General features: G+C 51.4%; 8 non-coding genes across 8 annotated transcripts; all 8 read left to right on the top strand.

The window, feature by feature from the left end:
* Positions 1 to 201: 201 nt before the first annotated feature.
* On the top strand, positions 202 to 283 carry TRNAL-AAG (transfer RNA leucine (anticodon AAG)). Its single transcript has one exon. It is a non-coding gene; the product is annotated as a tRNA-Leu (tRNA).
* Positions 284 to 3109: 2826 nt separating this feature from the next.
* Positions 3110 to 3191, top strand: TRNAL-AAG (transfer RNA leucine (anticodon AAG)). The gene has a single exon. It is a non-coding gene; the product is annotated as a tRNA-Leu (tRNA).
* Positions 3192 to 4567: 1376 nt separating this feature from the next.
* On the top strand, positions 4568 to 4649 carry TRNAF-AAA (transfer RNA phenylalanine (anticodon AAA)). Its single transcript has one exon. It is a non-coding gene; the product is annotated as a tRNA-Phe (tRNA).
* A 2826-nt stretch (positions 4650 to 7475) lies between these two features.
* TRNAF-AAA (transfer RNA phenylalanine (anticodon AAA)) lies at positions 7476 to 7557 on the top strand. The gene has a single exon. It is a non-coding gene; the product is annotated as a tRNA-Phe (tRNA).
* An 8639-nt stretch (positions 7558 to 16196) lies between these two features.
* Positions 16197 to 16278, top strand: TRNAF-AAA (transfer RNA phenylalanine (anticodon AAA)). Its single transcript has one exon. It is a non-coding gene; the product is annotated as a tRNA-Phe (tRNA).
* Positions 16279 to 17644: 1366 nt separating this feature from the next.
* On the top strand, positions 17645 to 17726 carry TRNAL-AAG (transfer RNA leucine (anticodon AAG)). The gene has a single exon. It is a non-coding gene; the product is annotated as a tRNA-Leu (tRNA).
* Positions 17727 to 19111: 1385 nt separating this feature from the next.
* Positions 19112 to 19193, top strand: TRNAL-AAG (transfer RNA leucine (anticodon AAG)). The gene has a single exon. It is a non-coding gene; the product is annotated as a tRNA-Leu (tRNA).
* Positions 19194 to 20569: 1376 nt separating this feature from the next.
* TRNAL-AAG (transfer RNA leucine (anticodon AAG)) lies at positions 20570 to 20651 on the top strand. The gene has a single exon. It is a non-coding gene; the product is annotated as a tRNA-Leu (tRNA).
* The last annotated feature ends 1116 nt before the right edge of the window (positions 20652 to 21767 follow it).

Below are 21767 nucleotides of genomic sequence, written 5' to 3' on the forward strand. Positions count from 1 at the left end.
AACCTGCCCCAGCTTGCGATTCGTTTTTTTCTCACTTCTTGCCCCCATCTCCCACCTTGCCTCATGGTCTCCCCTCCTCTGCGCACCTGACAGTTTGCCTGCCCTTCCACTGCCTGTCTCCAGACTTTCCAAGGAGAAAAGGCAAAGCACTAAAGCGGGCCGGGCAACGGGTCAAGTTCCGCTTTCGGCGGCTAGCAGGAAGGTAGCGTGGCCGAGCGGTCTAAGGCGCTGGATTAAGGCTCCAGTCTCTTCGGAGGCGTGGGTTCAAATCCCACCGCTGCCACTTTTCCTGGCCTTGCATTTTAAAGAAGAACGTAACGTTGACCTCTTCCTTCATTAGTGCCACCTCTGTCGCAATGAGCTAGCGGATGGTATGCCACACCCTGCAGGAAAAAGGTTTCGCTTCTGACGTCTTGCTTTTCTGGACATCCAGTCTCAAGTTTCCCATCTGGAACGGCGCTCCCTGCTGCTTTGTGAAGGCTTGCTGCAAGAGCCTTCGAAACCCAGGAGCTCTTGCGTTGAGCTGTGACGCGTCCTGGGAAGACCTCCCGTTGCAGCGGAATGAGCCCCACTTCCAGGGCGTGCTGGTAGCAAATTTCCCATAGCCCACAGGGAGCAAACGATCCCAGGTGTGATGTATCACCAGGAGAGGCTGAGATGAGAGTAAGGGTTCACGCGTGTGCCCGGAACAAGGTTAATGATGGGATTAGAGCTAGGGTTAGATGCAGGGAAAGAGTGAGAGTTATAATTAGGGATAAAGCTAACAGGTGATCATTACTCGTCATGTAACATGATACAAAGGGTCAGAAGAGGAACTGATTCAGGGTTACAATTTGGACTTCGCAGACAACAGGAGCACTAAATGGTGCTGAGGGGGACTCAATAAAGCGGACCGGCCGCCTAATGTAAGCAATTGTGCACAAATATTGTACGATGACTAGCGTTGCCGGTGCTTTTTTCTGAAAGAGTCAGTTCCTGGCACCCATTCCCTACTTGACTCAACCTAATCTTCAAGAATATTTGTCAAGAACTAAAAAAAATCCAGAAAAGGTTTAACCTCCCCGCCCGGTCTCCCGCGTGACAGGCGGGGATACTGACCACTATACTAACGAGGAGACGTGAGGGCATGAAATGAACAGCTGCTGATGTCTGCACAGCATCCAGCGACCACCTAGATGGCCTAGGGGGTCTCATTTTCCCCCGTCAAACGGCTTGCCCGATCTAAGGCTAATTTCTTTCTTTTTATCGGCACCAGGCTTAAAACTCAGTTTAAGGTGATCGTTCCGGGCTATGTTTGACTCCAGAGTTGAACCTGTCATCCCGCCTTTCCTCAGCAAATCAAGCTACCCATCTCAAGTCTCATGAGCTGAGGACGGCAAAGTCCCTGTGGGCTTAGGACAGTCAAAGAAACCCCTGGGCTGCATGCTAAGCCCCTTTTCGGCTTCACTTTCCGAAACCTGCCCCAGCTTGCGATTCGTTTTTTTCTCACTTCTTGCCCCCATCTCCCACCTTGCCTCATGGTCTCCCCTCCTCTGCGCACCTGACAGTTTGTCTGCCCTTCCACTGCCTGTCTCCAGACTTTCCAAGGAGAAAAGGCAAAGCACTAAAGCGGGCCGGGCAACGGGTCAAGTTCCGCTTTCGGCGGCTAGCAGGAAGGTAGCGTGGCCAAGCGGTCTAAGGCGCTGGATTAAGGCTCCAGTCTCTTCGGAGGCGTGGGTTCAAATCCCACCGCTGCCACTTTTCCTGGCCTTGCATTTTAAAGAAGAACGTAACGTTGACCTCTTCCTTCATTAGTGCCACCTCTGTCGCAATGAGCAAGCGGATGGTATGCCACACCCTGCAGGAAAAAGGTTTCGCTTCTGACGTCTTGCTTTTCTGGACATCCAGTCTCAAGTTTCCCATCTGGAACGGCGCTCCCTGCTGCTTTGTGAAGGCTTGCTGCAAGAGCCTTCGAAACCCAGGAGCTCTTGCGTTGAGCTGTGACACGTCCTGGGAAGACCTCCCGTTGCAGCGGAATGAGCCCCACTTCCAGGGCGTGCTGGTAGCAAATTTCCCACAGCCCACAGGGAGCAAACGATCCCAGGTGTGATGTATCACCAGGAGAGGCTGAGATGAGAGTAAGGGTTCACGCGTGTGCCCGGACCAAGGTTAATGATGGGATTAGAGCTAGGGTTAGATGCAGGGAAAGAGTGAGAGTTATAATTAGGGATAAAGCTAACAGGTGATCATTACTCGTCATGTAACATGATACAAAGGGTCAGAAGAGGAACTGATTCAGGGTTACAATTTGGACTTCGCAGACAACAGGAGCACTAAATGGTGCTGAGGGGGACTCAATAAAGCGGACCGGCCGCCTAATGTAAGCAATTGTGCACAAATATTGTACGATGACTAGCGTTGCCGGTGCTTTTTTCTTAAAGAGTCAGTTCCTGGCACCCATTCCCTACTTGACTCAACCTAATCTTCAAGAATATTTGTCAAGAACTAAAAAAAATCCAGAAAAGGTTTAACCTCCCCGTCGGGTCTCCCGCGTGACAGGCGGGGATACTGACCACTATACTAACGAGGAGACGTGAGGGCACGAAATGAACAGCTGCTGATGTCTGCACAGCATCCAGCGACCACCTAGATGGCCTAGGGGGTCTCATTTTCCCCCGTCAAACGGCTTGCCCGATCTAAGGCTAATTTCTTTCTTTTTATCGGCACCAGGCTTAAAACTCAGTTTAAGGTGATCGTTCCGGGCTATGTTTGACTCCAGAGTTGAACCTGTCATCCCGCCTTTCCTCAGCAAATCAAGCTACCCATCTCAAGTCTCATGAGCTGAGGACGGCAAAGTCCCTGTGGGCTTAGGACAGTCAAAGAAACCCCTGGGCTGCATGCTAAGCCCCTTTTCGGCTTCACTTTCCGAAACCTGCCCCAGCTTGCGATTCGTTTTTTTCTCACTTCTTGCCCCCATCTCCCACCTTGCCTCATGGTCTCCCCTCCTCTGCGCACCTGACAGTTTGCCTGCCCTTCCACTGCCTGTCTCCAGACTTTCCAAGGAGAAAAGGCAAAGCACTAAAGCGGGCCGGGCAACGGGTCAAGTTCCGCTTTCGGCGGCTAGCAGGAAGGTAGCGTGGCCGAGCGGTCTAAGGCGCTGGATTAAGGCTCCAGTCTCTTCGGAGGCGTGGGTTCAAATCCCACCGCTGCCACTTTTCCTGCCCTTGCATTTTAAAGAAGAACGTAACGTTGACCTCTTCCTTCATTAGTGCCACCTCTGTCGCAATGAGCAAGCGGATGGTATGCCACACCCTGCAGGAAAAAGGTTTCGCTTCTGACGTCTTGCTTTTCTGGACATCCAGTCTCAAGTTTCCCATCTGGAACGGCGCTCCCTGCTGCTTTGTGAAGGCTTGCTGCAAGAGCCTTCGAAACCCAGGAGCTCTTGCGTTGAGCTGTGACGCGTCCTGGGAAGACCTCCCGTTGCAGCGGAATGAGCCCCACTTCCAGGGCGTGCTGGTAGCAAATTTCCCACAGCCCACAGGGAGCAAACGATCCCAGGTGTGATGTATCACCAGGAGAGGCTGAGATGAGAGTAAGGGTTCACGCGTGTGCCCGGACCAAGGTTAATGATGGGATTAGAGCTAGGGTTAGATGCAGGGAAAGAGTGAGAGTTATAATTAGGGATAAAGCTAACAGGTGATCATTACTCGTCATGTAACATGATACAAAGGGTCAGAAGAGGAACTGATTCAGGGTTACAATTTGGACTTCGCAGACAACAGGAGCACTAAATGGTGCTGAGGGGGACTCAATAAAGCGGACCGGCCGCCTAATGTAAGCAATTGTGCACAAATATTGTACGATGACTAGCGTTGCCGGTGCTTTTTTCTTAAAGAGTCAGTTCCTGGCACCCATTCCCTACTTGACTCAACCTAATCTTCAAGAATATTTGTCAAGAACTAAAAAAAATCCAGAAAAGGTTTAACCTCCCCGTCGCCCCGGTCTCCCGCGTGACAGGCGGGGATACTGACCACTATACTAACGAGGAGACGTGAGGGCACGAAATGAACAGCTGCTGATGTCTGCACAGCATCCAGCGACCACCTAGATGGCCTAGGGGGTCTCATTTTCCCCCGTCAAACGGCTTGCCCGATCTAAGGCTAATTTCTTTCTTTTTATCGGCACCAGGCTTAAAACTCAGTTTAAGGTGATCGTTCCGGGCTATGTTTGACTCCAGAGTTGAACCTGTCATCCCGCCTTTCCTCAGCAAATCAAGCTACCCATCTCAAGTCTCATGAGCTGAGGACGGCAAAGTCCCTGTGGGCTTAGGACAGTCAAAGAAACCCCTGGGCTGCATGCTAAGCCCCTTTTCGGCTTCACTTTCCGAAACCTGCCCCAGCTTGCGATTCGTTTTTTTCTCACTTCTTGCCCCCATCTCCCACCTTGCCTCATGGTCTCCCCTCCTCTGCGCACCTGACAGTTTGCCTGCCCTTCCACTGCCTGTCTCCAGACTTTCCAAGGAGAAAAGGCAAAGCACTAAAGCGGGCCGGGCAACGGGTCAAGTTCCGCTTTCGGCGGCTAGCAGGAAGGTAGCGTGGCCGAGCGGTCTAAGGCGCTGGATTAAAGCTCCAGTCTCTTCGGAGGCGTGGGTTCAAATCCCACCGCTGCCACTTTTCCTGGCCTTGCATTTTAAAGAAGAACGTAACGTTGACCTCTTCCTTCATTAGTGCCACCTCTGTCGCAATGAGCAAGCGGATGGTATGCCACACCCTGCAGGAAAAAGGTTTCGCTTCTGACGTCTTGCTTTTCTGGACATCCAGTCTCAAGTTTCCCATCTTGAACGGCGCTCCCTGCTGCTTTGTGAAGGCTTGCTGCAAGAGCCTTCGAAACCCAGGAGCTCTTGCGTTGAGCTGTGACGCGTCCTGGGAAGACCTCCCGTTGCAGCGGAATGAGCCCCACTTCCAGGGCGTGCTGGTAGCAAATTTCCCACAGCCCACAGGGAGCAAACGATCCCAGGTGTGATGTATCACCAGGAGAGGCTGAGATGAGAGTAAGGGTTCACGCGTGTGCCCGGACCAAGGTTAATGATGGGATTAGAGCTAGGGTTAGATGCAGGGAAAGAGTGAGAGTTATAATTAGGGATAAAGCTAACAGGTGATCATTACTCGTCATGTAACATGATACAAAGGGTCACAAGAGGAACTGATTCAGGGTTACAATTTGGACTTCGCAGACAACAGGAGCACTAAATGGTGCTGAGGGGGACTCAATAAAGCGGACCGGCCGCCTAATGTAAGCAATTGTGCACAAATATTGTACGATGACTAGCGTTGCCGGTGCTTTTTTCTGAAAGAGTCAGTTCCTGGCACCCATTCCCTACTTGACTCAACCTAATCTTCAAGAATATTTGTCAAGAACTAAAAAAAATCCAGAAAAGGTTTACCCTCGGTCTCCCGCGTGACAGGCGGGGATACTGACCACTATACTAACGAGGAGACGTGAGGGCATGAAATGAACAGCTGCTGATGTCTGCACAGCATCCAGCGACCACCTAGATGGCCTAGGGGGTCTCATTTTCCCCCGTCAAACGGCTTGCCCGATCTAAGGCTAATTTCTTTCTTTTTATCGGCACCAGGCTTAAAACTCAGTTTAAGGTGATCGTTCCGGGCTATGTTTGACTCCAGAGTTGAACCTGTCATCCCGCCTTTCCTCAGCAAATCAAGCTACCCATCTCAAGTCTCATGAGCTGAGGACGGCAAAGTCCCTGTGGGCTTAGGACAGTCAAAGAAACCCCTGGGCTGCATGCTAAGCCCCTTTTCGGCTTCACTTTCCGAAACCTGCCCCAGCTTGCGATTCGTTTTTTTCTCACTTCTTGCCCCCATCTCCCACCTTGCCTCATGGTCTCCCCTCCTCTGCGCACCTGACAGTTTGCCTGCCCTTCCACTGCCTGTCTCCAGACTTTCCAAGGAGAAAAGGCAAAGCACTAAAGCGGGCCGGGCAACGGGTCAAGTTCCGCTTTCGGCGGCTAGCCGGAAGGTAGCGTGGCGGAGCGGTCTAAGGCGCTGGATTAAGGCTCCAGTCTCTTCGGAGGCGTGGGTTCAAATCCCACCGCTGCCACTTTTCCTGGCCTTGCATTTTAAAGAAGAACGTAACGTTGACCTCTTCCTTCATTAGTGCCACCTCTGTCGCAATGAGCAAGCGGATGGTATGCCACACCCTGCAGGAAAAAGGTTTCGCTTCTGACGTCTTGCTTTTCTGGACATCCAGTCTCAAGTTTCCCATCTGGAACGGCGCTCCCTGCTGCTTTGTGAAGGCTTGCTGCAAGAGCCTTCGAAACCCAGGAGCTCTTGCGTTGAGCTGTGACGTGTCCTGGGAAGACCTCCCGTTGCAGCGGAATGAGCCCCACTTCCAGGGCGTGCTGGTAGCAAATTTCCCACAGCCCACAGGGAGCAAACGATCCCAGGTGTGATGTATCACCAGGAGAGGCTGAGATGAGAGTAAGGGTTCACGCGTGTGCCCGGACCAAGGTTAATGATGGGATTAGAGCGAGGGTTAGATGCAGGGAAAGAGTGAGAGTTATAATTAGGGATAAAGCTAACAGGTGATCATTACTCGTCATGTAACATGATACAAAGGGTCAGAAGAGGAACTGATTCAGGGTTACAATTTGGACTTCGCAGACAACAGGAGCACTAAATGGTGCTGAGGGAGACTCAATAAAGCGGACCGGCCGCCTAATGTAAGCAATTGTGCACAAATATTGTACGATGACTAGCGTTGCCGGTGCTTTTTTCTTAAAGAGTCAGTTCCTGGCACCCATTCCCTACTTGACTCAACCTAATCTTCAAGAATATTTGTCAAGAACTAAAAAAAATCCAGAAAAGGTTTAACCTCCCCGTCGGAACCCCGGTCTCCCGCGTGACAGGCGGGGATACTGACCACTATACTAACGAGGAGACGTGAGGGCACGAAATGAACAGCTGCTGATGTCTGCACAGCATCCAGCGACCACCTAGATGGCCTAGGGGGTCTCATTTTCCCCCGTCAAACGGCTTGCCCGATCTAAGGCTAATTTCTTTCTTTTTATCGGCACCAGGCTTAAAACTCAGTTTAAGGTGATCGTTCCGGGCTATGTTTGACTCCAGAGTTGAACCTGTCATCCCGCCTTTCCTCAGCAAATCAAGCTACCCATCTCAAGTCTCATGAGCTGAGGACGGCAAAGTCCCTGTGGGCTTAGGACAGTCAAAGAAACCCCTGGGCTGCATGCTAAGCCCCTTTTCGGCTTCACTTTCCGAAACCTGCCCCAGCTTGCGATTCGTTTTTTTCTCACTTCTTGCCCCCATCTCCCACCTTGCCTCATGGTCTCCCCTCCTCTGCGCACCTGACAGTTTGCCTGCCCTTCCACTGCCTGTCTCCAGACTTTCCAAGGAGAAAAGGCAAAGCACTAAAGCGGGCCGGGCAACGGGTCAAGTTCCGCTTTCGGCGGCTAGCAGGAAGGTAGCGTGGCCGAGCGGTTTAAGGCGCTGGATTAAAGCTCAAGTCTCTTCGGAGGCGTGGGTTCAAATCCCACCGCTGCCACTTTTCCTGCCCTTGCATTTTAAAGAAGAATGTAACGTTGACCTCTTCCTTCATTAGTGCCACCTCTGTCGCAATGAGCAAGCGGATGGTATGCCACACCCTGCAGGAAAAAGGTTTCGCTTCTGACGTCTTGCTTTTCTGGACATCCAGTCTCAAGTTTCCCATCTGGAACGGCGCTCCCTGCTGCTTTGTGAAGGCTTGCTGCAAGAGCCTTCGAAACCCAGGAGCTCTTGCGTTGAGCTGTGACGCGTCCTGGGAAGACCTCCCGTTGCAGCGGAATGAGCCCCACTTCCAGGGCGTGCTGGTAGCAAATTTCCCACAGCCCACAGGGAGCAAACGATCCCAGGTGTGATGTATCACCAGGAGAGGCTGAGATGAGAGTAAGGGTTCACGCGTGTGCCCGGACCAAGGTTAATGATGGGATTAGAGCTAGGGTTAGATGCAGGGAAAGAGTGAGAGTTATAATTAGGGATAAAGCTAACAGGTGATCATTACTCGTCATGTAACATGATACAAAGGGTCAGAAGAGGAACTGATTCAGGGTTACAATTTGGACTTCGCAGACAACAGGAGCACTAAATGGTGCTGAGGGGGACTCAATAAAGCGGACCGGCCGCCTAATGTAAGCAATTTTGCACAAATATTGTACGATGACTAGCGTTGCCGGTGCTTTTTTCTTAAAGAGTCAGTTCCTGGCATCCATTCCCTACTTGACTCAACCTAATCTTCAAGAATATTTGTCAAGAACTAAAAAAAATCCAGAAAAGGTTTAACCTGCCCGTCGGGGAATTGAACCCGGGGATACTGACCACTATACTAACGAGGAGCGTGAGGGCATGAAATGAACAGCTGCTGATGTCTGCACAGCATCCAGCGACCACCTAGATGGCCTAGGGGGTCTCATTTTCCCCCGTCAAACGGCTTGCCCGATCTAAGGCTAATTTCTTTCTTTTTATCGGCACCAGGCTTAAAACTCAGTTTAAGGTGATAGTTCCGGGCTATGTTTGACTCCAGAGTTGAATCTGTCATCCCGCATTTCCTCAGCAAATCAAGCTACCCATCTCAAGTCTCATGAGCTGAGGACGGCAAAGTCCCTGTGGGCTTAGGACAGTCAAAGAAACCCCTGGGCTGCATGCTAAGCCCCTTTTCGGCTTCACTTTCCGAAACCTGCCCTAGCTTGCGATTCGTTTTTTTCTCACTTCTTGCCCCCATCTCCCACCTTGCCTCATGGTCTCCCCTCCTCTGCGCACCTGACAGTTTGCCTGCCCTTCCACTGCCTGTCTCCAGACTTTCCAAGGAGAAAAGGCAAAGCACTAAAGCGGGCCGGGCAACGGGTCAAGTTCCGCTTTCGGCGGCTCGCAGGAAGGTAGCGTGGCCTAGCGGTCTAAGGCGCTGGATTAAGGCTCCAGTCTCTTCGGAGGCGTGGGTTCAAATCCCACCGCTGCCACTTTTCCTGGCCTTGCATTTTAAAGAAGAACGTAACGTTGACCTCTTCCTCATTAGTGCCACCTCTGTCGCAATGAGCAAGCGGATGGTATGCCACACCCTGCAGGAAAAAGGTTTCGCTTCTGACGTCTTGCTTTTCTGGACATCCAGTCTCACGTTTCCCATCTGGAACGGCGCTCCCTGCTGCTTTGTGAAGGCTTGCTGCAAGAGCCTTCGAAACCCAGGAGCTCTTGCGTTGAGCTGTGACGCGTCCTGGGAAGACCTCCCGTTGCAGCGGAATGAGCCCCACTTCCAGGGCGTGCTGGTAGAAAATTTCCCACAGCCCACAGGGAGCAAACGATCCCAGGTGTGATGTATCACCAGGAGAGGCTGAGATGAGAGTAAGGGTTCACGCGTGTGCCCGGACCAAGGTTAATGATGGGATTAGAGCTAGGGTTAGATGCAGGGAAAGAGTGAGAGTTATAATTAGGGATAAAGCTAACAGGTGATCATTACTCGTCATGTAACATGATACAAAGGGTCAGAAGAGGAACTGATTCAGGGTTACAATTTGGACTTCGCAGACAACAGGAGCACTAAATGGTGCTGAGGGGGACTCAATAAAGCGGACCGGCCGCCTAATGTAAGCAATTGTGCACAAATATTGTACGATGACTAGCGTTGCCGGTGCTTTTTTCTTAAAGAGTCAGTTCCTGGCACCCATTCCCTACTTGACTCAACCTAATCTTCAAGAATATTTGTCAAGAACTAAAAAAAATCCAGAAAAGGTTTAACCTCCCCGTCGGGTCTCCCGCGTGACAGGCGGGGATACTGACCACTATACTAACGAGGAGACGTGAGGGCACGAAATGAACAGCTGCTGATGTCTGCACAGCATCCAGCGACCACCTAGATGGCCTAGGGGGTCTCATTTTCCCCCGTCAAACGGCTTGCCCGATCTAAGGCTAATTTCTTTCTTTTTATCGGCACCAGGCTTAAAACTCAGTTTAAGGTGATCGTTCCGGGCTATGTTTGACTCCAGAGTTGAACCTGTCATCCCGCCTTTCCTCAGCAAATCAAGCTACCCATCTCAAGTCTCATGAGCTGAGGACGGCAAAGTCCCTGTGGGCTTAGGACAGTCAAAGAAACCCCTGGGCTGCATGCTAAGCCCCTTTTCGGCTTCACTTTCCGAAACCTGCCCCAGCTTGCGATTCGTTTTTTTCTCACTTCTTGCCCCCATCTCCCACCTTGCCTCATGGTCTCCCCTCCTCTGCGCACCTGACAGTTTGCCTGCCCTTCCACTGCCTGTCTCCAGACTTTCCAAGGAGAAAAGGCAAAGCACTAAAGCGGGCCGGGCAACGGGTCAAGTTCCGCTTTCGGCAGCTAGCAGGAAGGTAGCGTGGCCGAGCGGTCTAAGGTGCTGGAATAAGGCTCCAGTCTCTTCGGAGGCGTGGGTTCAAATCCCACCGCTGCCACTTTTCCTGCCCTTGCATTTTAAAGAAGAACGTAACGTTGACCTCTTCCTTCATTAGTGCCACCTCTGTCGCAATGAGCAAGCGGATGGTATGCCACACCCTGCAGGAAAAAGGTTTCGCTTCTGACGTCTTGCTTTTCTGGACATCCAGTCTCAAGTTTCCCATCTGGAACGGCGCTCCCTGCTGCTTTGTGAAGGCTTGCTGCAAGAGCCTTCGAAACCCAGGAGCTCTTGCGTTGAGCTGTGACGCGTCCTGGGAAGACCTCCCGTTGCAGCGGAATGAGCCCCACTTCCAGGGCGTGCTGGTAGCAAATTTCCCACAGCCCACAGGGAGCAAACGATCCCAGGTGTGATGTATCACCAGGAGAGGCTGAGATGAGAGTAAGGGTTCACGCGTGTGCCCGGACCAAGGTTAATGATGGGATTAGAGCTAGGGTTAGATGCAGGGAAAGAGTGAGAGTTATAATTAGGGATAAAGCTAACAGGTGATCATTACTCGTCATGTAACATGATACAAAGGGTCAGAAGAGGAACTGATTCAGGGTTACAATTTGGACTTCGCAGACAACAGGAGCACTAAATGGTGCTGAGGGGGACTCAATAAAGCGGACCGGCCGCCTAATGTAAGCAATTGTGCACAAATATTGTACGATGACTAGCCTTGCCGGTGCTTTTTTCTTAAAGAGTCAGTTCCTGGCACCCATTCCCTACTTGACTCAACCTAATCTTCAAGAATATTTGTCAAGAACTAAAAAAAATCCAGGAAAGGTTTAACCTCCCCGTCGCCCCGGTCTCCCGCGTGACAGGCGGGGATACTGACCACTATACTAACGAGGAGACGTGAGGGCACGAAATGAACAGCTGCTGATGTCTGCACAGCATCCAGCAACCACCTAGATGGCCTAGGGGGTCTCATTTTCCCCCGTCAAACGGCTTGCCCGATCTAAGGCTAATTTCTTTCTTTTTATCGGCACCAGGCTTAAAACTCAGTTTAAGGTGATCGTTCCGGGCTATGTTTGACTCCAGAGTTGAACCTGTCATCCCGCCTTTCCTCAGCAAATCAAGCTACCCATCTCAAGTCTCATGAGCTGAGGACGGCAAAGTCCCTGTGGGCTTAGGACAGTCAAAGAAACCCCTGGGCTGCATGCTAAGCCCCTTTTCGGCTTCACTTTCCGAAACCTGCCCCAGCTTGCGATTCGTTTTTTTCTCACTTCTTGCCCCCATCTCCCACCTTGCCTCATGGTCTCCCCTCCTCTGCGCACCTGACAGTTTGCCTGCCCTTCCACTGCCTGTCTCCAGACTTTCCAAGGAGAAAAGGCAAAGCACTAAAGCGGGCCGGGCAACGGGTCAAGTTCCGCTTTCGGCGGCTAGCAGGAAGGTAGCGTGGCCGAGCGGTCTAAGGCGCTGGATTAAGGCTCCAGTCTCTTCGGAGGGGTGGGTTCAAATCCCACCGCTGCCACTTTTCCTGGCCTTGCATTTTAAAGAAGAACGTAACGTTGACCTCTTCCTTCATTAGTGCCACCTCTGTCGCAATGAGCAAGCGGATGGTATGCCACACCCTGCAGGAAAAAGGTTTCGCTTCTGACGTCTTGCTTTTCTGGACATCCAGTCTCAAGTTTCCCATCTTGAACGGCGCTCCCTGCTGCTTTGTGAAGGCTTGCTGCAAGAGCCTTCGAAACCCAGGAGCTCTTGCGTTGAGCTGTGACGCGTCCTGGGAAGACCTCCCGTTGCAGCGGAATGAGCCCCACTTCCAGGGCGTGCTGGTAGCAAATTTCCCACAGCCCACAGGGAGCAAACGATCCCAGGTGTGATGTATCACCAGGAGAGGCTGAGATGAGAGTAAGGGTTCACGCGTGTGCCCGGACCAAGGTTAATGATGGGATTAGAGCTAGGGTTAGATGCAGGGAAAGAGTGAGAGTTATAATTAGGGATAAAGCTAACAGGTGATCATTACTCGTCATGTAACATGATACAAAGGGTCACAAGAGGAACTGATTCAGGGTTACAATTTGGACTTCGCAGACAACAGGAGCACTAAATGGTGCTGAGGGGGACTCAATAAAGCGGACCGGCCGCCTAATGTAAGCAATTGTGCACAAATATTGTACGATGACTAGCGTTGCCGGTGCTTTTTTCTGAAAGAGTCAGTTCCTGGCACCCATTCCCTACTTGACTCAACCTAATCTTCAAGAATATTTGTCAAGAACTAAAAAAAATCCAGAAAAGGTTTACCCTCGGTCTCCCGCGTGACAGGCGGGGATACTGACCACTATACTAAAGAGGAGACGTGAGGGCATGAAATGAACAGCTGCTGATGTCTGCACAGCATCCAGCGACCACCTAGATGGCCTAGGGGGTCTCATTTTCCCCCGTCAAACGGCTTGCCCGATCTAAGGCTAATTTCTTTCTTTTTATCGGCACCAGGCTTAAAACTCAGTTTAAGGTGATCGTTCCGGGCTATGTTTGACTCCAGAGTTGAACCTGTCATCCCGCCTTTCCTCAGCAAATCAAGCTACCCATCTCAAGTCTCATGAGCTGAGAACGGCAAAGTCCCTGTGGGCTTAGGACAGTCAAAGAAACCCCTGGGCTGCATGCTAAGCCCCTTTTCGGCTTCACTTTCCGAAACCTGCCCCAGCTTGCGATTCGTTTTTTTCTCACTTCTTGCCCCCATCTCCCACCTTGCCTCATGGTCTCCCCTCCTCTGCGCACCTGACAGTTTGCCTGCCCTTCCACTGCCTGTCTCCAGACTTTCCAAGGAGAAAAGGCAAAGCACTAAAGCGGGCCGGGCAACGGGTCAAGTTCCGCTTTCGGCGGCTAGCCGGAAGGTAGCGTGGCGGAGCGGTCTAAGGCGCTGGATTAAGGCTCCAGTCTCTTCGGAGGCGTGGGTTCAAATCCCACCGCTGCCACTTTTCCTGGCCTTGCATTTTAAAGAAGAACGTAACGTTGACCTCTTCCTTCATTAGTGCCACCTCTGTCGCAATGAGCAAGCGGATGGTATGCCACACCCTGCAGGAAAAAGGTTTCGCTTCTGACGTCTTGCTTTTCTGGACATCCAGTCTCAAGTTTCCCATCTGGAACGGCGCTCCCTGCTGCTTTGTGAAGGCTTGCTGCAAGAGCCTTCGAAACCCAGGAGCTCTTGCGTTGAGCTGTGACGTGTCCTGGGAAGACCTCCCGTTGCAGCGGAATGAGCCCCACTTCCAGGGCGTGCTGGTAGCAAATTTCCCACAGCCCACAGGGAGCAAACGATCCCAGGTGTGATGTATCACCAGGAGAGGCTGAGATGAGAGTAAGGGTTCACGCGTGTGCCCGGACCAAGGTTAATGATGGGATTAGAGCTAGGGTTAGATGCAGGGAAAGAGTGAGAGTTATAATTAGGGATAAAGCTAACAGGTGATCATTACTCGTCATGTAACATGATACAAAGGGTCAGAAGAGGAACTGATTCAGGGTTACAATTTGGACTTCGCAGACAACAGGAGCACTAAATGGTGCTGAGGGGGACTCAATAAAGCGGACCGGCCGCCTAATGTAAGCAATTGTGCACAAATATTGTACGATGACTAGCGTTGCCGGTGCTTTTTTCTGAAAGAGTCAGTTCCTGGCACCCATTCCCTACTTGACTCAACCTAATCTTCAAGAATATTTGTCAAGAACTAAAAAAAATCCAGAAAAGGTTTAACCTCCCCGCCCGGTCTCCCGCGTGACAGGCGGGGATACTGACCACTATACTAACGAGGAGACGTTAGGGCATGAAATGAACAGCTGCTGATGTCTGCACAGCATCCAGCGACCACCTAGATGGCCTAGGGGGTCTCATTTTCCCCCGTCAAACGGCTTGCCCGATCTAAGGCTAATTTCTTTCTTTTTATCGGCACCAGGCTTAAAACTCAGTTTAAGGTGATCGTTCCGGGCTATGTTTGACTCCAGAGTTGAACCTGTCATCCCGCCTTTCCTCAGCAAATCAAGCTACCCATCTCAAGTCTCATGAGCTGAGGACGGCAAAGTCCCTGTGGGCTTAGGACAGTCAAAGAAACCCCTGGGCTGCATGCTAAGCCCCTTTTCGGCTTCACTTTCCGAAACCTGCCCCAGCTTGCGATTCGTTTTTTTCTCACTTCTTGCCCCCATCTCCCACCTTGCCTCATGGTCTCCCCTCCTCTGCGCACCTGACAGTTTGCCTGCCCTTCCACTGCCTGTCTCCAGACTTTCCAAGGAGAAAAGGCAAAGCACTAAAGCGGGCCGGGCAACGGGTCAAGTTCCGCTTTCGGCGGCTAGCAGGAAGGTAGCGTGGCCAAGCGGTCTAAGGCGCTGGATTAAGGCTCCAGTCTCTTCGGAGGCGTGGGTTCAAATCCCACCGCTGCCACTTTTCCTGGCCTTGCATTTTAAAGAAGAACGTAACGTTGACCTCTTCCTTCATTAGTGCCACCTCTGTCGCAATGAGCAAGCGGATGGTATGCCACACCCTGCAGGAAAAAGGTTTCGCTTCTGACGTCTTGCTTTTCTGGACATCCAGTCTCAAGTTTCCCATCTGGAACGGCGCTCCCTGCTGCTTTGTGAAGGCTTGCTGCAAGAGCCTTCGAAACCCAGGAGCTCTTGCGTTGAGCTGTGACACGTCCTGGGAAGACCTCCCGTTGCAGCGGAATGAGCCCCACTTCCAGGGCGTGCTGGTAGCAAATTTCCCACAGCCCACAGGGAGCAAACGATCCCAGGTGTGATGTATCACCAGGAGTGGCTGAGATGAGAGTAAGGGTTCACGCGTGTGCCCGGACCAAGGTTAATGATGGGATTAGAGCTAGGGTTAGATGCAGGGAAAGAGTGAGAGTTATAATTAGGGATAAAGCTAACAGGTGATCATTACTCGTCATGTAACATGATACAAAGGGTCAGAAGAGGAACTGATTCAGGGTTACAATTTGGACTTCGCAGACAACAGGAGCACTAAATGGTGCTGAGGGGGACTCAATAAAGCGGACCGGCCGCCTAATGTAAGCAATTGTGCACAAATATTGTACGATGACTAGCGTTGCCGGTGCTTTTTTCTTAAAGAGTCAGTTCCTGGCACCCATTCCCTACTTGACTCAACCTAATCTTCAAGAATATTTGTCAAGAACTAAAAAAAAATCCAGAAAAGGTTTAACCTCCCCGTCGGAACCCCGGTCTCCCGCGTGACAGGCGGGGATACTGACCACTATACTAACGAGGAGACGTGAGGGCACGAAATGAACAGCTGCTGATGTCTGCACAGCATCCAGCGACCACCTAGATGGCCTAGGGGGTCTCATTTTCCCCCGTCAAACGGCTTGCCCGATCTAAGGCTAATTTCTTTCTTTTTATCGGCACCAGGCTTAAAACTCAGTTTAAGGTGATCGTTCCGGGCTATGTTTGACTCCAGAGTTGAACCTGTCATCCCGCCTTTCCTCAGCAAATCAAGCTACCCATCTCAAGTCTCATGAGCTGAGGACGGCAAAGTCCCTGTGGGCTTAGGACAGTCAAAGAAACCCCTGGGCTGCATGCTAAGCCCCTTTTCGGCTTCACTTTCCGAAACCTGCCCCAGCTTGCGATTCGTTTTTTTCTCACTTCTTGCCCCCATCTCCCACCTTGCCTCATGGTCTCCCCTCCTCTGCGCACCTGACAGTTTGCCTGCCCTTCCACTGCCTGTCTCCAGACTTTCCAAGGAGAAAAGGCAAAGCACTAAAGCGAGCCGGGCAACGGGTCAAGTTCCGCTTTCGGCGGCTAGCAGGAAGGTAGCGTGGCCGAGCGGTCTAAGGCGCTGGATTAAAGCTCAAGTCTCTTCGGAGGCGTGGGTTCAAATCCCACCGCTGCCACTTTTCCTGGCCTTGCATTTTAAAGAAGAACGTAACGTTGACCTCTTCCTTCATTAGTGCCACCTCTGTCGCAATGAGCAAGCGGATGGTATGCCACACCCTGCAGGAAAAAGGTTTCGCTTCTGACGTCTTGCTTTTCTGGACATCCAGTCTCAAGTTTCCCATCTGGAACGGCGCTCCCTGCTGCTTTGTGAAGGCTTGCTGCAAGAGCCTTCGAAACCCAGGAGCTCTTGCGTTGAGCTGTGACGCGTCCTGGGAAGACCTCCCGTTGCAGCGGAATGAGCCCCACTTCCAGGGCGTGCTGGTAGCAAATTTCCCACAGCCCACAGGGAGCAAACGATCCCAGGTGTGATGTATCACCAGGAGAGGCTGAGATGAGAGTAAGGGTTCACGCGTGTGCCCGGACCAAGGTTAATGATGGGATTAGAGCTAGGGTTAGATGCAGGGAAAGAGTGAGAGTTATAATTAGGGATAAAGCTAACAGGTGATCATTACTCGTCATGTAACATGATACAAAGGGTCAGAAGAGGAACTGATTCAGGGTTACAATTTGGACTTCGCAGACAACAGGAGCACTAAATGGTGCTGAGGGGGACTCAATAAAGCGGACCGGCCGCCTAATGTAAGCAATTGTGCACAAATATTGTACGATGACTAGCGTTGCCGGTGCTTTTTTCTTAAAGAGTCAGTTCCTGGCATCCATTCCCTACTTGACTCAACCTAATCTTCAAGAATATTTGTCAAGAACTAAAAAAAATCCAGAAAAGGTTTAACCTGCCCGTCGGGGAATTGAACCCGGGGATACTGACCACTATACTAACGAGGAGACGTGAGGGCATGAAATGAACAGCTGCTGATGTCTGCACAGCATCCAGCGACCACCTAGATGGCCTAGGGGGTCTCATTTTCCCCCATCAAACGGCTTGCCCGATCTAAGGCTAATTTCTTTCTTTTTATCGGCACCAGGCTTAAAACTCAGTTTAAGGTGATAGTTCCGGGCTATGTTTGACTCCAGAGTTGAATCTGTCATCCCGCATTTCCTCAGCAAATCAAGCTACCCATCTCAAGTCTCATGAGCTGAGGACGGCAAAGTCCCTGTGGGCTTAGGACAGTCAAAGAAACCCCTGGGCTGCATGCTAAGCCCCTTTTCGGCTTCACTTTCCGAAACCTGCCCTAGCTTGCGATTCGTTTTTTTCTCACTTCTTGCCCCCATCTCCCACCTTGCCTCATGGTCTCCCCTCCTCTGCGCACCTGACAGTTTGCCTGCCCTTCCACTGCCTGTCTCCAGACTTTCCAAGGAGAAAAGGCAAAGCACTAAAGCGGGCCGGGCAACGGGTCAAGTTCCGCTTTCGGCGGCTAGCAGGAAGGTAGCGTGGCCGAGCGGTCTAAGGCGCTGGATTAAGGCTCCAGTCTCTTCGGAGGCGTGGGTTCAAATCCCACCGCTGCCACTTTTCCTGGCCTTGCATTTTAAAGAAGAACGTAACGTTGACCTCTTCCTCATTAGTGCCACCTCTGTCGCAATGAGCAAGCGGATGGTATGCCACACCCTGCAGGAAAAAGGTTTCGCTTCTGACGTCTTGCTTTTCTGGACATCCAGTCTCAAGTTTCCCATCTGGAACGGTGCTCCCTGCTGCTTTGTGAAGGCTTGCTGCAAGAGCCTTCGAAACCCAGGAGCTCTTGCGTTGAGCTGTGACGCGTCCTGGGAAGACCTCCCGTTGCAGCGGAATGAGCCCCACTTCCAGGGCGTGCTGGTAGAAAATTTCCCACAGCCCACAGGGAGCAAACGATCCCAGGTGTGATGTATCACCAGGAGAGGCTGAGATGAGAGTAAGGGTTCACGCGTGTGCCCGGACCAAGGTTAATGATGGGATTAGAGCTAGGGTTAGATGCAGGGAAAGAGTGAGAGTTATAATTAGGGATAAAGCTAACAGGTGATCATTACTCGTCATGTAACATGATACAAAGGGTCAGAAGAGGAACTGATTCAGGGTTACAATTTGGACTTCGCAGACAACAGGAGCACTAAATGGTGCTGAGGGGGACTCAATAAAGCGGACCGGCCGCCTAATGTAAGCAATTGTGCACAAATATTGTACGATGACTAGCGTTGCCGGTGCTTTTTTCTTAAAGAGTCAGTTCCTGGCACCCATTCCCTACTTGACTCAACCTAATCTTCAAGAATATTTGTCAAGAACTAAAAAAAATCCAGAAAAGGTTTAACCTCCCCGTCGGGGAATTGAACCCCAGTCTCCCGCGTGACAGGCGGGGATACTGACCACTATACTAACGAGGAGACGTGAGGGCACGAAATGAACAGCTGCTGATGTCTGCACAGCATCCAGCGACCACCTAGATGGCCTAGGGGGTCTCATTTTCCCCCGTCAAACGGCTTGCCCGATCTAAGGCTAATTTCTTTCTTTTTATCGGCACCAGGCTTAAAACTCAGTTTAAGGTGATCGTTCCGGGCTATGTTTGACTCCAGAGTTGAACCTGTCATCCCGCCTTTCCTCAGCAAATCAAGCTACCCATCTCAAGTCTCATGAGCTGAGGACGGCAAAGTCCCTGTGGGCTTAGGACAGTCAAAGAAACCCCTGGGCTGCATGCTAAGCCCCTTTTCGGCTTCACTTTCCGAAACCTGCCCCAGCTTGCGATTCGTTTTTTTCTCACTTCTTGCCCCCATCTCCCACCTTGCCTCATGGTCTCCCCTCCTCTGCGCACCTGACAGTTTGCCTGCCCTTTAATTGCCTGTCTCCAGACTTTCCAAGGAGAAAAGGCAAAGCACTAAAGCGGGCCGGGCAACGGGTCAAGTTCCGCTTTCGGCGGCTAGCAGGAAGGTAGCGTGGCCGAGCGGTCTAAGGCGCTGGATTAAGGCTCCAGTCTCTTCGGAGGCGTGGGTTCAAATCCCACCGCTGCCACTTTTCCTGGCCTTGCATTTTAAAGAAGAACGTAACGTTGACCTCTTCCTTCATTAGTGCCACCTCTGTCGCAATGAGCAAGCGGATGGTATGCCACACCCTGCAGGAAAAAGGTTTCGCTTCTGACGTCTTGCTTTTCTGGACATCCAGTCTCAAGTTTCCCATCTGGAACGGCGCTCCCTGCTGCTTTGTGAAGGCTTGCTGCAAGAGCCTTCGAAACCCAGGAGCTCTTGCGTTGAGCTGTGACGCGTCCTGGGAAGACCTCCCGTTGCAGCGGAATGAGCCCCACTTCCAGGGCGTGCTGGTAGCAAATTTCCCACAGCCCACAGGGAGCAAACGATCCCAGGTGTGATGTATCACCAGGAGAGGCTGAGATGAGAGTAAGGGTTCACGCGTGTGCCCGGACCAAGGTTAATGATGGGATTAGAGCTAGGGTTAGATGCAGGGAAAGAGTGAGAGTTATAATTAGGGATAAAGCTAACAGGTGATCATTACTCGTCATGTAACATGATACAAAGGGTCAGAAGAGGAACTGATTCAGGGTTACAATTTGGACTTCGCAGACATCAGGAGCACTAAATGGTGCTGAGGGGGACTCAATAAAGCGGACCGGCCGCCTAATGTAAGCAATTGTGCACAAATATTGTACGATGACTAGCGTTGCCGGTGCTTTTTTCTTAAAGAGTCAGTTCCTGGCACCCATTCCCTACTTGACTCAACCTAATCTTCAAGAATATTTGTCAAGAACTAAAAAAAATCCAGAAAAGGTTTAACCTCCCCGTCGCCCCGGTCTCCCGCGTGACAGGCGGGGATACTGACCACTATACTAACGAGGAGACGTGAGGGCACGAAATGAACAGCTGCTGATGTCTGCACAGCATCCAGCGACCACCTAGATGGCCTAGGGGGTCTCATTTTCCCCCGTCAAACGGCTTGCCCGATCTAAGGCTAATTTCTTTCTTTTTATCGGCACCAGGCTTAAAACTCAGTTTAAGGTGATCGTTCCGGGCTATGTTTGACTCCAGAGTTGAACCTGTCATCCCGCCTTTCCTCAGCAAATCAAGCTACCCATCTCAAGTCTCATGAGCTGAGGACGGCAAAGTCCCTGTGGGCTTAGGACAGTCAAAGAAACCCCTGGGCTGCATGCTAAGCCCCTTTTCGGCTTCACTTTCCGAAACCTGCCCCAGCTTGCGATTCGTTTTTTTCTCACTTCTTGCCCCCATCTCCCACCTTGCCTCATGGTCTCCCCTCCTCTGCGCACCTGACAGTTTGCCTGCCCTTCCACTGCCTGTCTCCAGACTTTCCAAGGAGAAAAGGCAAAGCACTAAAGCGGGCCGGGCAACGGGTCAAGTTCCGCTTTCGGCGGCTAGCAGGAAGGTAGCGTGGCCGAGCGGTCTAAGGCGCTGGATTAAGGCTCCAGTCTCTTCGGAGGCGTGGGTTCAAATCCCACCGCTGCCACTTTTCCTGGCCTTGCATTTTAAAGAAGAACGTAACGTTGACCTCTTCCTTCATTAGTGCCACCTCTGTCGCAATGAGCAAGCGGATGGTATGCCACACCCTGCAGGAAAAAGGTTTCGCTTCTGACGTCTTGCTTTTCTGGACATCCAGTCTCAAGTTTCCCATCTTGAACGGCGCTCCCTGCTGCTTTGTGAAGGCTTGCTGCAAGAGCCTTCGAAACCCAGGAGCTCTTGCGTTGAGCTGTGACGCGTCCTGGGAAGACCTCCCGTTGCAGCGGAATGAGCCCCACTTCCAGGGCGTGCTGGTAGCAAATTTCCCACAGCCCACAGGGAGCAAACGATCCCAGGTGTGATGTATCACCAGGAGAGGCTGAGATGAGAGTAAGGGTTCACGCGTGTGCCCGGACCAAGGTTAATGATGGGATTAGAGCTAGGGTTAGATGCAGGGAAAGAGTGAGAGTTATAATTAGGGATAAAGCTAACAGGTGATCATTACTCGTCATGTAACATGATACAAAGGGTCACAAGAGGAACTGATTCAGGGTTACAATTTGGACTTCGCAGACAACAGGAGCACTAAATGGTGCTGAGGGGGACTCAATAAAGCGGACCGGCCGCCTAATGTAAGCAATTGTGCACAAATATTGTACGATGACTAGCGTTGCCGGTGCTTTTTTCTGAAAGAGTCAGTTCCTGGCACCCATTCCCTACTTGACTCAACCTAATCTTCAAGAATATTTGTCAAGAACTAAAAAAAATCCAGAAAAGGTTTACCCTCGGTCTCCCGCGTGACAGGCGGGGATACTGACCACTATACTAACGAGGAGACGTGAGGGCATGAAATGAACAGCTGCTGATGTCTGCACAGCATCCAGCGACCACCTAGATGGCCTAGGGGGTCTCATTTTCCCCCGTCAAACGGCTTGCCCGATCTAAGGCTAATTTCTTTCTTTTTATCGGCACCAGGCTTAAAACTCAGTTTAAGGTGATCGTTCCGGGCTATGTTTGACTCCAGAGTTGAACCTGTCATCCCGCCTTTCCTCAGCAAATCAAGCTACCCATCTCAAGTCTCATGAGCTGAGGACGGCAAAGTCCCTGTGGGCTTAGGACAGTCAAA

This window comes from Ambystoma mexicanum, unplaced genomic scaffold (genome assembly GCF_040938575.1).
Source record: "Ambystoma mexicanum isolate Mex_15411 unplaced genomic scaffold, UKY_AmexF1_1 Mex_scaf89, whole genome shotgun sequence".
NCBI classification, from domain to species: domain Eukaryota; kingdom Metazoa; phylum Chordata; class Amphibia; order Caudata; family Ambystomatidae; genus Ambystoma; species Ambystoma mexicanum.